Below are 15917 nucleotides of genomic sequence, written 5' to 3' on the forward strand. Positions count from 1 at the left end.
AACTGCGACCTGGCCAAGATAAAGCAAAGCAGTGCAACAAAAACAACACAGAGTTACACATGGGATAAACAAACGTACAGTCAATAACACAATAGAAAAATCTGTATACAGTGTGTGCAAATTAAGTAAGAAGGTAAGGCAATAAATAGGCCATAGTGGCGAAGTAATTACAATTTAGCAATTTACACTGGAGTGATTGATGTGCAGATGAGGATGTGCAAGTAGAAATACTGATGTGCAAAAGAGCAGAAAAACAAAAACAAATATGGGGATGAGGTATGTAGTTGGTTGGATGGGCTATTTACAGATGGGCTGTGTAGAGCTGCATCGATCGGTAAGCTGCTCTAACAGCTGACGCTTAAAGTTAATGAGGGAGATGTACGTCTCCAACTTCAGTGATTTTTGCAATTCGTTCCAGTCATTGGCAGCAGAGAAGCGGTCAAAAGAGGTGTTGGCTTTGGGGATGACCAGTGAAATATACCTGCTGGAGCGCGTTTTACAGGTGGGTGCTGCTATGGTGACCAGTGAGCTGAGATAAGGCGGACCTTTACCTAGAAAAGACTTACAGATGACCTGAAGCCAGTGTGTTTGGCGACGAATATGTAGCGAGGACCAGCCAACGAGAGCATACAGGCCGCAGTGGTGGGTAGTATATGGGGCTTTGGTGACAAAACGGATGGCACTGTGATAGACTGCATCCAATTTGCTGAGTAGAGTGTTGGAGGCTATTTTGTAAATGACATCGCTGAAGTCAAGGATCGGTAGGATAGTCAGTTTTATGAGGGTGTGTTTGGCAGCATGAGTGAAGGAGGCTTTGTTGCGAAATAGGAAGCCTATTCTAGATTTAATTTTGGATTGGAGATGCTTAGTATGAGTCTGGAAGGAGAGTTTACAGTCTAGGGTTAGGGTTAGGGTTAGGGTCAGACACCTAAGTATTTATAGTTGTCCACATATTCTAAGTCAGAACCGTCCAGAGTAGTGATGCTTGTCGGGTGGGAGGGTGCGGGCAGCGATCGGTTGAAGATTATGCATTTAGTTTTACTAGCATTTAAGAGCAGTTGGAGGCCATGGAAGGAGTGTTGTATGGTGTTGAAGCTCGTTTGGAGGTTTGTTAGCAGTGTCCAAAGAAGGGCCAGATGTGTACAGAATGCTGTCGTCTGCGTAGAGGTGGATCAAAGAATCACCCGCAGCAAGAGCGACATCATTGCTATATACAGAGAAAAGAGTCGGCCCAAGAATTGAACCCTGTGGCACCCCCATAAAGAGTGCCTGAGGTCCGGACAACAGGCCCTCCGATTTGACACACTGAACTCTATCTGAGAAGTAGTTAGTGAACCAAGAGAGTCAGTCATTAGAGAAACCAAGGCTGTTGAGTCTGCCGATAAGAATGCGATGATTGACAGAGTCGAAAGCCTTGGCCAGGTCGATCTAGACGGCTGCAAAGTACTGTCTTTTATCGATGGCGGTTATGATATCATATCGTTTAGGACATTGAGCGTGGCTGAGGTGCACCCGTGGCCAGCTCGGAAACCGGATTTCATAGCGGAGAAGGTACGGTGGAATTTCGAAATGGTCAGTGATCTGTTTGTTCACTTAGCTTTCGAAGACTTTAGAAAGGCAGGGCAGGATTGATATAGGTCTGTAACAGTTTGGGTCTAGAGTGTCTCCCCCTTTGAAGAGGGGGATGTCCGTGGCCGCTTTCCAATCTTTAGTAATCTCAGACGATACAAGAGAGAGGTTGAACAGACTAGTAATAGAGTTTGCAACAATGGTGGCGGATAATTTTAGGAAGAGAGGGTCCAGCTTGTCTAGCCCAGCTGATTTGTAGGGATCCAGATTTTGCAGCTCTTTCAGAACATCAACTGTCTTGATTCGGGTGAAGGAGAAATGGGGGGGGGGGGGGGGGGGGGCTTGGGCCAGTTGCTGCGGGGGGTGCAGAGCTGTTGGCTGGGGTTGGGGTAGCCAGGCGGAAAGCATGGACAACCGTAGAGAAATGCTTATTGAAATTCTTGATTATCGTGGATTTATCGGTGGTGACAGTGTTTCCTAGCGTCAGTGCAGTGGGCAGCTGGGAGGAGGTGCTCTTATTCTCCATGGACTTTACAGTGTCCCAAAACCTTTTGGAATTAGTGTTGCAGGTTGTAAATTTCTGTTTGAAAAAGCTAGCCTTTGCTTTCCGAACTGACTGTGTATATTGGTTTCTGACTTCCCTGGTTCCTGACTTCCTTTCACGGGGACTATTCGATGCTAGTGCAGTACGCCACAGGATGTTTTTGTGCTGGTCAAGGGCAGTCAACTCTGGAGTGAACCAAGGGCTATATCTGTTCTTAGTTTTTTAAAAATTGAAAGGGGCATGCTTATTTAAGATGGTGAGGAAAGCACTTTGAAAGAATAACCAGACATCCTCTACTGACGGGATGAGGTCAACATCCTTCCAGGGTACCCGGGCCAGGTCGATTAGAAAGGCCTGCTCGCAGAAGTGTTTTAGGGAGCGTTTGACAGTGATGATGGCTGGTCGTTTGACCGCCGACCCATTACGGACGCAGGCAGTGATCGCTGAGATCCTGGTTGAAAACAGCAGAGGTGTATTCAGAGGGCAAGTTGGTCAGGATGATATCTATGAGGGTGCCCATTTTTACGGATTTGGGGTTGTACCTGGTAGGTTCCTTGATAATTTTAGTGAGATTGAGGGCATCTAGCTTAGATTGTAGGACGGCTGGGGTGTTAAGCATATCCCAGTTTAGGTCACCTAACAGTACGAACTCTGACGATAGATGGGGGGCAATCAATTCACATATGGTGTCCAGGGCACAGCTGGGAGCTGAGGGTGGTTTATAACAAGCGGCAACAGTGAGGGTCTTATTTCTGTAGAGATGGATCTTTAAAAGTAGAAGCTCGAACTGTTTGGGCACTGACCTGGATAGCATGACAGAACTCTGCAGACTATCTCTGCAATAGATTGCAACTCCACCCCCTTTGGCAGTTCTATCTTGACAGAAAATGTTGTAATTGGGGATGGAAATGTCAGAACTTTTGGTGGCCTTCCTTAGCCAGGATTCAGGCACGGCTAGGACATCAGGGTTGGTGGAGTGTGCTAAACCAGTGAATAAAGCAAACTTAGGGAGGAGGCTTCTGATGTTAACATGCATGTTAACATTTTACGGTTACAGAGCCTGGATTAACCTCTACATCACCAGAGGTACAGAGGAGGAGTAGGATGAGGGTACGGCTAAAGGCTATAAGAACTGGTCATCTAGTGCTTTAGGAACAGAGAATAAAAGGAGCAGATTTCTGGGCGTGGTAGGATAGATTCAGGGCATAGTGTACAGATGAGAGAGGTAGGGTGCGAATACAGTGGAGGGAAACCTAGGCTTTGAGTGACGATGAGAGAGGTTGCATCTCTGGATGCGCAAGTTAAGCTAGGTGCAGTCTCCGCTTGGTTGGGGGGTGGGACAAAGGGGCTATCTGAGGCATGTTGAGCGGGACTAGGGGCTCCACAGTAAAATAAAACAATGAGAGCTGCCCTAAACAACAGTATAGAAGGCATATTGGCATTAGAGAGAGGCATAAAGCAATCACAGGTGTTGATTGGGAGAGCTAAGACAACAACGGGTGAGACAACAACGGGTAAACAGCTAAGACAACAACAACGGGTAAATGGCGATGAATGGGCAAAGAGCTACACACAGGGCCTGCTACACACAGGGCCTGAGTTCGAGGCTGGGATTGACAGATAAACAAAATGAAGTACCGTGTTAATGAACAGTCCAGCAGGCATTAGCTGTGTAGCTGAGTGATCATAGGGTCCAATGAGCAGCAATAGATGAAACAGGGAGCCATTTGGTAGTTGATTACTACGCTAGGCGAGCGGGAGACACGGCGTTCAGGAAGCTAGCAGGCCGGGGCTAGCAGATGGGTCATTCACCAACATCCACGATGCAGAGGCCGGTTGAGAGCACATCAGCCGAATTACGTCAGCAGACCAGCAGACCAGTCATGATGGACCCTCAACAAAGGGTCCAGACCAATTGGCAAGAGAGGTATTGTAGTTGGTGTACTTCGTTTGCTAGCCGGGAGATGGGCCTAGCTCGAGGCAAGCTGGAGGCGAACTGGTGCTTGCTTCTGAACAAGGGCGTTAGCCAGCTAGCTAGCTGTGATGATCCGGTGTGATGGTCCAGAGCTTGCGGCAGGAATCCGGTGATGTAATGGAAAAAAGTAGTCTGATATACTCAGGGTTGATATCGCGCTGTGCAGACTGGCAGGTATTATCCGGGCTATCCGGGCTAAAGCGGCTGGTGTCTGAGCTAAAGGTAAAGACCGCTAGCAGTGGCTAGCAATGACTAAATAACTAGTAGCTAATTACCTGGCTAGCTTCTGATGGCAAGCTTCTGATGGAGGTTCCAGTTATAAGGTCTAGAAATTGCAGATCCATACCACATTGGGTGAGGCGGGTTGCAGGAAGGTATATTTAATTGAAAATGTAAAAAAAGAGATTGAAATATAATGAAATGTATACAAAAAATGGGGGGGAAAAAACATATTTACACGGGACAAAGACAAACACGTCTTACTGCTACGCCATCTTGGATCATTTAAATGTCAATGAAGACACTTGCCAGTTGGTCACCGCATGCTCGCAGTACACATCCTGGTAATACGTCTGGCCCTGCGGCCTTGTGAATGTTGACCTGTTTAAAGCTCTTACTCACATTGGCTGCGGAGAGCGTGATCACACAGTCTTCCGGAACAGCTGGTGCTCTCATGCATGTTTCAGTGTTATTTTCCTCAAAGCGAGCATAGAAGTATTTTAGCTCGTCTGGTAGGCTTGTGTCACTGGGCAGCTCTCGGCTGCGCTTCCCTTTGTAGTCTGTAATGGTTTGCAAGCCCTGCCACATCCGACAAGCGTCAGAGCCGGTGTAGTACGATTTCATCTTAGTCCTGTATTGATGCTTTGCCTGTTTAATGGTTGGCCGGAGGGCATAGCGGAATTTCTTATAAGCTTCCGGGTTAGTGTCCCACTCCTTGAAAGCGGCAGCTCTATCCTTTAGCTCAATGCGGATGTTGCCTGTAATCTATGGCTTCTGCTTGGGGTATGTACGTACAGTCACTGTGGGGACGACGTCATCGATGCACTTATTGATGAAGCCAATGACTGATGTGGTGTACTCCTCAATGCCATCGGAGGAATCCTGGAAAATATTCCAGTCTGTGCTAGCAAAACAGTCCTATAGCTTAGCATCTGCTTCCTCTGAACACTTTTTTTATTGATCTAGTCACTGGTGCTTCCTGCTTTAATTTTTGCTTGTAAGCAGGAATCAGGAGGATATAATTATGGTCAGATTTGCCAAATGGAGGGTAAGGGAGAGCTTTGTATGCGTCTCTGTGTGTGGAGTATAGGTGGTCCAGAGTTCTTTTTCCTCTGGTTGCTCATACTTCCGGCGCCGACCAAGATGGCCGCCTCGCTTCGCGTTCCTTGGAAAATATGCAGTATTTTGTTTTTTTATGTGTTATTCCTTACATTGGTACCCCAGGTAATCTTAGGTTTCATTACATACAGTCGGGAGGAACTACTGAATATAAGAGCAACGTCAACTCACCATCGTTCCAACCAGGAATATGACTTTCCCGAAAACGGATCCATTGTTTTGCCTTCCACCCAATACAATGGATCTGATCCCAGCCGGCGACCCTATGCGACGCCGTAAAAGGGGCAAACATAGCGGTCTCCTGGTCAGGCTTCGGAGACGGGCACATCGCGCTCCACTCCCTAGCATACTACTCGCCAATGTCCAGTCTCTTGACAATAAGGTTGATGAAATCCGAGCACGGGTAACATTCCAGAGGGACATCAGAGATTGTAACGTTCTCTGCTTCACGGAAACATGGCTAACTCAAGAGACGCTAACAGAGTCGGTGCAGCCAGCTGGTTTCTTCACGCATCGCGCCAACAGAAACATACATCTTTCTGGTAAGAAGAGGGGCGGGGGGGTATGCCTTATGATTAACGAGACGTGGTGTGATCATAACAACATACAGGAACTCAAGTCATTCTGTTCACCTGATCTAGAACTCCTCACAATCAAATGTCGACCGCATTATCTACCAAGGGAATTCTCTTCGATTATAATCACAGCCGTATATATTCCCCCTCAAGCAGACACAACGATGGCCCTGAACGAACTTTATCTGACTCTTTGTAAACTGGAAACCACACACCCTGAGGCTGCATTCATCGTAGCTGGGGATTTTAACAAGGCCAATCTGAAAACAAAACTCCCTAAATTCTATCAGCATATCGATTGTGCTACCAGGGCTGGTAAAACCTTGGATCATTGTTATACTAACTTCCGCGACGCATATAAGGCCCTCCCCCGCCCTCCTTTCGGAAAAGCTGACCACGACCCCATTTTGTTGCTTCCAGCCTACAAACAGAAACTAAAACAACAAGCTCCCTCGCTCAGGTCTGTTCAACGCTGGTCCGACCAATCTGATTCCACGCTTCAAGACTGCTTCGATCACGCGGATTGGAATATGTTCCGCATTGCATCCAACAACAACATTGACGAATATGCTGATTCGGTGAGCGAGTTCATTAGAAAGTGCATTGACGATGTCGTACCCACAGCAACGATTAAAACATTCCCAAACCAGAAACCGTGGATTGACGGCAGCATTCGCGTGAAACTGAAAGCGCGAACCACTGCTTTTAACCAGAGCAAGGTGACCGGAAACATGACCGAATACAAACAGTGTAGCTATTCTCTCCGCAAGGCAATCAAACTAGCTAAGTCCCAGTACAGAGACAAAATAGAGTCGCAATTCAACAGCTCAGACACAAGAGGTATGTGGCAGGGTCTACAGTCAATCACGGATTACAAAAAGAAAACCAGCCCCGTCGCGGACCAGGATGTCTTGCTCCCAGACAGGCTTAATAACTTTTTTGCTCGCTTTGAGGACAATACAGTGCCACTGACACGGCCCGCTACCAAAACCTGCGGGCTCTCCTTCACTGCAGCCGAGGTGAGTAAAACATTTAAACGTGTTAACCCTCGCAAGGCTGCAGGCCCAGACGGCATTCCCAGCCGCGTCCTCAGAGCATGCGCAGACCAGCTGGCTGGTGTGTTTACGGACATATTCAATCAATCCCTATCCCAGTGTGCTGTTCCCACATGCTTCAAGAGGGCAACCATTGTTCCTGTTCCCAAGAAAGCTAAGGTAACTGAGCTAAACGACTACCGCCCCGTAGCACTCACTTCCGTCATCATGAAGTGCTTTGAGAGACTAGTCAAGGACCATATCACCTCCACCCTACCGGACACCCTAGACCCACTCCAATTTGCTTACCGACCCAATAGGTCCACAGACGACGCAATCGCAACCACACTGCACACTGCCCTAACCCATCTGGACAAGAGGAATACCTATGTGAGAATGCTGTTCATCGACTACAGCTCAGCATTTAACACCATAGTACCCTCCAAACTCGTCATCAAGCTCGAGACCCTGGGTCTCGACCCCGCCCTGTGCAACTGGGTCCTGGACTTCCTGACGGGCCGCCCCCAGGTGGTGAGGGTAGGTAACAACATCTCCACCCCGCTGATCCTCAACACTGGGGCCCCACAAGGGTGCGTTCTGAGCCCTCTCCTGTACTCCCTGTTCACCCACGACTGCGTGGCCATGCACGCCTCCAACTCAATCATCAAGTTTGCGGATGACACTACAGTGGTAGGCTTGATTACCAACAACGACGAGACGGCCTACAGGGAGGAGGTGAGGGCCCTCGGAGTGTGGTGTCAGGAAAATAACCTCACACTCAACGTCAACAAAACAAAGGAGATGATTGGGGACTTCAGGAAACAGCAGAGGGAGCACCCCCCTATCCACATCGACGGGTCAGTAGTGGAGAAGGTGGAAAGTTTTAAGCTCCTCGGTGTACACATCACGGACAAACTGAATTGGTCCACCCACACAGACAGCGTTGTGAAGAAGGCGCAGCAGCGCCTCTTCAACCTCAGGAGGCTGAAGAAATTCGGCTTGTCACCAAAAGCACTCACAAACTTCTACAGATGCACAATCGAGAGCATCCTGTCGGGCTGTATCACCGCCTGGTACGGCAACTGCTCCGCCCACAACCGTAAGGCTCTCCAGAGGGTAGTGAGGTCTGCACAACGCATCACCGGGGGCAAACTACCTGCCCTCCAGGACACCTACACCACCCGATGTCACAGGAAGGCCATAAAGATCATCAAGGACAACAACCACCCAAGCCACTGCCTGTTCACCCCGCTATCATCCAGAAGGCGAGGTCAGTACAGGTGCATCAAAGCAGGGACCGAGAGACTGAAAAACAGCTTCTATCTCAAGGCCATCAGACTGTTAAACAGCCACCACTAACATTTAGCGGCCGCTGCCAACATACTGACTCAACTCCAGCCACTTTAATAATGGGAATTGATGGAAATGATGTAAAAATGTACCACTAGCCACTTTAAACAATGCCACTTAATATAATGTTTACATACCCTACATTACTCATCTCATATGTATATGTATATACTGTACTCTATATCATCTACTGCATCTTGCCATCTCTATGTAATACATGTATCACTAGCCACTTTAAACTATGCCACTTTATATTTACATACCCTACATTACTCATCTCATATGTATATACTGTACTCTATACCATCTACTGCATCTTGCCTATGCCGTTCTGTACCATCACTCATTCATATATCTTTATGTACATATTCTTTATCCCTTTACACTTGTGTGTATAAGGTAGTAGTTGTGGAATTGTTAGGTTAGATTACTTGTTGGTTATTACTGCATTGTCGGAACTAGAAGCACAAGCATTTCGCTACACTCGCATTAACATCTGCTAACCATGTGTATGTGACAAATAAAATTTGATTTGATTTGATTTGATGTAACATGCTGATAGAAATGTGGTAAAACGGATTTAAGTTTCCCTGCATTAAAGTCCCCGGCTACTAGGAGCGCCGCCTCTGGGTGAGCGTTTTCTTGTTTGCTTATGGCAGAATACAGCTCATTCAATGCTGTCTTAGTGCCAGCCTCTGACTGTGGTGGTATGTAAACAGCTATGAAGAATAAAGATGAAAACTCTCTCGGTAGGTAGTGTGGTCTACAGTTTATCATGAGATACTCTACCTCTGGCGAGCAATTGCTCGAGACTTCCTTAGATATCGTGCACCAGCTGTTATTTACAAAAATACATAGTCCGCCGCCCCTTGTCTTACCAGACGCCGCTGTTCTATCCTGCCGGTACGTTGTATAACCAGCCAGCTGTATGTTGATATTGTCGTCATTCAGCCACGACTCCGTGAAGCATAAGATGTTACAGTTTTTAATGTCCCGTTGGTAGTTTAATCTTCCACGTAACTCGTCGATTTTATTCTCCAAGGATTGCATGTTTGCTAGCAGAATCTAGGGAAGTGGGGGTTTATTCGATCGCCTACGAATTCTCAGAAGGCAACCCGCTCTTCGGCCCCTCTTTCTTCGCCTCCTCTTCACGCAGATCACGGGGATCGGGGCCTGTTCCTGAGGAAGCAGTATATCCTTCGCGTCGGGCTCGTCAGAGTCGTGAAAGGAAAAAAAGGATTCTGCTAGTCCGTGGTGAGTAATCGCAGTCCTGATGTCTAGAAGTTATTTTCAGTCATAAGAGACGGTAGCAGCAACATTATGTACAAAATAAGTAAAAAATAAGTTACAAACAACGCAAATAAACAAACAAAAAAATACTATCGGCTGGGGGCACGAAAATCGGCTGCCTTCTTCTCCGGCGCCATCTGTTTTGTAATAAGCTGTTAGTACCCCATGTGCCTCAGCCTAATAATTTGGTCCCTTTCTCCCCGGTTCTGACTTGGTGTACAGGGAGAATACTGTAAGAACGGCCCATGTTCTGAATTCTGTCGCTGTATATTTCAAAAGTGCTGAACAAATAGTTAGATTGACTATGTCAGTCCTAGCTCTCATTAATGTCTTAACTCAAATTACGGGTAGCCTCTTGTCCGCTCGTAGTCCCGTTATGCCATAGTTTGTTCATCTCAATTGTCAGTAGAAACCACATTTGTTTAAGGAAGTCAGTCATATCAGCTATGTTTCTGAAAAGGCAGTAAATGAGGCTGAATGAACTGTTTCGTTGCCAGACAAGACTGATAGCCAGGTGTAGCGGTGGTAAGGATTCACTCCATGGTGCTGAAAAGAAAGCTCTGCTGTTGGGACAGCTTTATGTAGGCCCTAACAGTTTGTGGGCACCGTTCGTCACTGTTATAGTGAAATTAATGTATTGTTTAGTGTTGTGTAGTGTAGTGGTTTTGCTGGCATGCATCTAAAAAAATGTTGGGGGAGTTTGCCCCACCAAGATTTACATGCACTGCATACAGTGGAGATTTTAGCAAGAGGTTTTATTGAGGCAGGCTAGGGAGTGGTTAGGGTAAGGTTTGGAAATGAAAACACCTCATAACAAAAACACGCCTGGATTTGAAATGTCGCCACTCTCAAAAAATCTGACTAAAATGGACCACAAATATATCTCTATTGTTATGTTTCTGGTGTGATTTCAGGCTGAAATATCCTGTTTGTTATATGCTTTCATATGAACCATTATGAAATAATCCTTCATGTGGACAAAGGTGTGCCACTGCAACGTAAACAGTGTGGGCCGTATCTGCCACAACATATTTGATCGCAACTACTCGGCTCACATAACCACGAGAGAGATCTTGGATGCTGTGTATGGACTGCTCATGGTCCCTGAACCTGAAGATCTACTGGACAGGTTGACTTGAACAATTATTTGACAATATACAAGAGTAATTCTAATTAGTTTAAAATCCATCTTAGTTTCCAAATGGTATATTGAATATATTATATTGAATATGTTTATTTCATGCCGGCATTAATATTATCTAAATGAAAATGTTTTGTGAAAGTATTTCGGCAGAGGAATTCCTGAACAGCAGCGAAATATATAAACAAGAGGCCAAGAGTCACTCGGCGCAATATGCATGCGATTCAATGTATTACATGGAACAGGTGAATGCACATATCCCCCCCCCTTTTTAATAAAAAAAAATTGTTAATCGATTTTACATATTTAGATGTTTTTCCTTACCCTTACCTTAAAAGCAGTCTAGGGACAAAGAGTGACAGCAATCCACACTTTGGTTTTGATATACTAGCAATTGTAAACCCATTTCCCCTGTTTCAATGCCCAAATCACCTCTTAAATTTGAAATGTAAACATTTAAAACATGTAAACGGCGTTCACAGAAATGTGACTTTTTGCTTTTAACCCAAGCCATCCCGACACACGCACACGCACACGCACAGGATTTGAAGCAAGGCATCAGACTAATCCTCATTATCAATAAGAATAAAATGCTGAAACACCATATCACTGTTGTATGCAGTATACTACTGTGTACAAATAGCAACATTTCTTGGTTTCCAGGTTTGTCAGATTCTACATTTGTTTGAACAGCAAGTACTTTTGTTTAACAGCATACATGGTAAGATAATACTTTATTTTTGACTTACAGAAATTGGTGGGTGAAGAGTTGACTAAGAGGTTCACACCCTGACATCTAATTTGTCCGCTAACCAAGAAGATGTTCATTGATCCAGTGAAAAACCAGGATGGAACGGTTTATGAGCGAAAGGCCATTGAGAAACATCTAAAAATGTAAGTGTGTTGCTGGATTCTGAATATTGGTTAGAATTATACATGCATGTACTACTACTAACAGTGCACTCAAATTATTACAAGTAAATCTATGGTCATTCAGTTGTGACAGAATCAATTGAATCAATTGTCATTCCTCACGTGCAGAACTGTAAAACTGAAGCAACACATTGACAGCAACAATGCAATAATTTGTTGTCCGTAGTTAAAGGCTATGAAGCCTGATTGAGTTTTTTCTCTCAAAATTCTCCAATCAAGAAGTATAAACAAGTATTTGCCGGGACTGGGAGAATCTTGTGTAGTTTGTTATGTCTGTAAACATTGCAATTAAATAGCTAAATGAATGAATTCATTGACCCCATTTTTATGACAATGGTCTACACTCTTACCTTTCTACAGGCAAAGGACTGACCCAAAAACAAAGAAACCTCTAAGACGAACTGACCTCAAGTCAGACACAACCATGCAGAACATGGTGATGGAGCATCGCAAAAAGGAAGATCTGTAGACAAGTGTTTGAAAACACAACACGGCGTCCAAAATGTATTTCTTCCTGCCATATGCAGGATGTTTTGGGAGAAACATGATGATGTTACCCATTGGGTTATTGAATGGTATGAGCTTTTCTAGAGGGCCTTCTTCTATGCGGAGGTTGTATCTACGCACTTCATGGGTAACTAGCTAAGATTTATATTATGGTAATTTCCTGTTAAACTATGTTATTAATCAGTAGCATTTTTTTTTAAATTTCAAATGTCTCAGTTGTCATTGACATCATTATGTCACAGTTGTCATTAGACCATTGTGAAAATCAGATATCTAGGAGATTCCCAATATCTTGATATAGTGATGTGGGCACCTTAAAATATGCAAATGCAACGATGTGTGAGATAAGTCGAGAGCCCACGTTAATGATGGTGGTGGTTGTTTTCAGTAGTTTACTTTAATGAAACCTTAACACAGTGATGTAAAGAGGCAATCTGCAGTTCAAACAATAACAAACATGACACCCCACCACAGCTGAGGGATGGTGCTGGAGGTACGTAACCACTCTCAAATTCATAGACAGAGCTATGGATGCAAATACTGACCATCCATGATATCAAAATCACAGTTTTAAACATGTTTGAGGCTATGCTTTGTTTGTTTACACTTACATTGGTTTACAGACAATGGAGTGAAAAAAGCTTGTAATTTGGGTTCTGCCGTGGTACGACAGCTGAACTAAGCACATGAGGCATTTGTAAGTTGTTTTCTTCTAGAATCAATGGCTATATAGTCATTCATTTAAAAGTCTAAAAATGCATGTAGCAATTGCAGATTGCCCTTTTAAAGAATGATATGATATCAATTTAAAAAAAAGAATAAACATTGGTTATGATCCTATTGTTGAAGTATTTCTTCACTTTTTCCCCTCCATTTGTTTTATCTATTTTGAAAATGAACTGATTAATTAGCCGTGGTGTTTTTCTTTGGTGATGAATCCACCCTTGTCGGGTCAACACCACATACACACCACACAACTCGCCAGAGCCAGGACTCCCAAAGGGGTGGGGACTCCCAAACTGATGCAACTCTACGCAACTGTTTAGTATGTGTAATGTTGGTGAGAGTGTTTTTGTTCCCAGTACTAACACGTGTACACACACACACACACACACACACACACTGTGGCAGAAATAACTGTCATTTTCAAATAGAGTAAAACAAATACATTAGAAGGTAAATATAGCAATTCAATTGCCTTTCATTGCTTCAAACAAGGTCAAACTAGCAGGTTCTTGTCTCTTCAATTGAATGGAAATGACAAAAGATGTAATATCATCTCCATCACATTCTGATGAACTGATCTGCATAACGGTAATACAAATTGGCGGTTAGCGCACGTCGTTTGCTCTCTGATATCATCTACTGTACGTGCTGTGGGCTCAGGCTCACGTGATTGTTATACAAATTCATGAGGCCTTTTAGAGCTCTGACGCAAACCTCGGTCGTGGTGCAGATCTGTCTACTACAGTATTTCCCTGGAATAGAAATACTATAACGTATTGGCACTTTTTCATAACAGCGTACTTCTATTGAGAATGAAACGTTAGCGAAATAAAATCCGTTACGATTTTTGGAAGCGTCGAGATGCTGGGGTTTTTCGTTCAATTAAATAACAGCCCACCATTAATTATTGTAGAAAATGTGGAGCAGGTGGGTCAGAGAGAGAGAAAGGAAGGGAAGGTGAGAAACAGAGAGAGAGAGAGAGTGGAAGGAGTGTGTATTTCAGAGCTGAGAGCTTTAATATGATAAGTAGTATAGCTAGGCCATTAACAGAGAGAGAGAGAGATAGAACGAGAGAGAGGGGAGGAGAGGGAGAAGAAGCGAAAGAGCAGCATCTCTGCGTTAATAAAAGAGGCCTTTGCAGGAGACTGATTAGAAATATAATTTCCTGACTCTTGCTTTTTTTCTCATTAAATTGGGCGATGTAGGCCTGGGATATATATTAATAACCTGGAGAGGGGTGTACAATAACAGAGGGGTGATAGACAGAGAGTAAATTCTCACTCTCTCTCTCTCTCTCTCTCACACACACACACACACACACACACACACACACACACACACACACACACACACACACACACACACACACACACACACACACACACACACACACACACACACACACACACACACACACACACACACACACACACACACACAGACATGCGCATCCATGTACATGCACACGCACAGAGTTCCTTGCATGCACACGCACGCACGTACACACACACACACACACACACGAACACAGTGACAAAACGCTAGCTAAAACCTGATGGCGGGCGCGTTGTGCAGGTGCGTTAATCTAATTCCGCCCTCGCCGCTGTGATTTGTTTCCACGGTAGTTTAATCTCGCCTGTCTCTTCTGTCCCTCAAATAAAACCCTGGCATAAATAAATGAGCTGCTTTACTGTGAGACCAGCCCGGCACACGAACACGCCATGGTAGTGACCTACATACTGAACAGTCAGTTAATACATTATTATTACTATCTACCATTACTATTAGCAGGATTATTACTATTCATTAAAGTCATAAGCATCTTATATTAATATTCAAATAAATGCCATTTCTTTAAAATATTCTATCACTGCTGTCAGGCCTATACATCCATATAGTAATTAACTGTTATATTACATCATTATTGGCATTACTAATTACTATTTTTAACAGCCCGCATAATTATAATGATTCATTTGTCGTAATAGCATTTGAAAGTAATATTCATGCTAGTGCTAGATACCACTAGGGTTGCAAAGGGTCGGAAACTTTCCGTTAAATTTCCAAAATTTAACAGCTCGAGCTGTGTATGCAACTGGTTCACCTCTGATGCTCACAGGCAATGTGTATTGGAAGAGATTTCTGAATGTTCTACACCTCTCCAACCAGACATGCTTTATTTACTCATTTGATGGACGCAGAGTTCAACAGAGTTCAAGTGAAGGTCAAACAAATCATAGAGAAAGCAGACTGTATTGCAATCACCTCTGATGTGTGGTAGAATGTTTGTGGGAAAGGAATAATTAACTACATCATCTCCACCCCTCTACCAGTATTCTACAAGAGCACAGACACAAGGGACAACATACACACCGGTCTCTACATTGCAGATGAGCTGAAGGCTGTCATCAATGACCTTGGACCACAGAAGGTATTAGCACTGGTGACAGACAATGCTGCAAACATGAAGGCTGCTTGGTCTGAAGTGGATGAGTCCTACCCTCACGTCACACCCATTGGCTGTGCTGCTCATGCATTGAATCTGCTCCTCAAGGACATCATGGCACTGAAAACAATGGATACAATCTACATGAGAGCCAAGGAAATGGTTAGGTATGTGAAGGGTCATCAAGTTATAGCAGCAATCTACCTCATCAAGCAAAGTGAGAAGAATAAGAGCACCACATTGAAGCTGCCCAGCAACACCCGTTGGGGTGGTGTTGTCATCATGTTTGACAGTCTCCTGGAGGGGAAGGAGTCTCCAAGAAATGTCCATATCACAGTCTGCCGATATGGACAGCCCCATCAAGAGGATCCTCCTGGATGATGCATTTTGGGAGAGAGTGGTAAGCAGCCTGAAACTCCTGAAACCTATATCAGTAGCCATTGCACTGATTGAGAGAGACAATGCCATTGTCAGGTTTTGGCCAAGACT

This window comes from Salvelinus namaycush, chromosome 39 (assembly GCF_016432855.1).
Source record: "Salvelinus namaycush isolate Seneca chromosome 39, SaNama_1.0, whole genome shotgun sequence".
In the NCBI taxonomy this organism is placed as follows: Eukaryota; Metazoa; Chordata; class Actinopteri; order Salmoniformes; family Salmonidae; genus Salvelinus; species Salvelinus namaycush.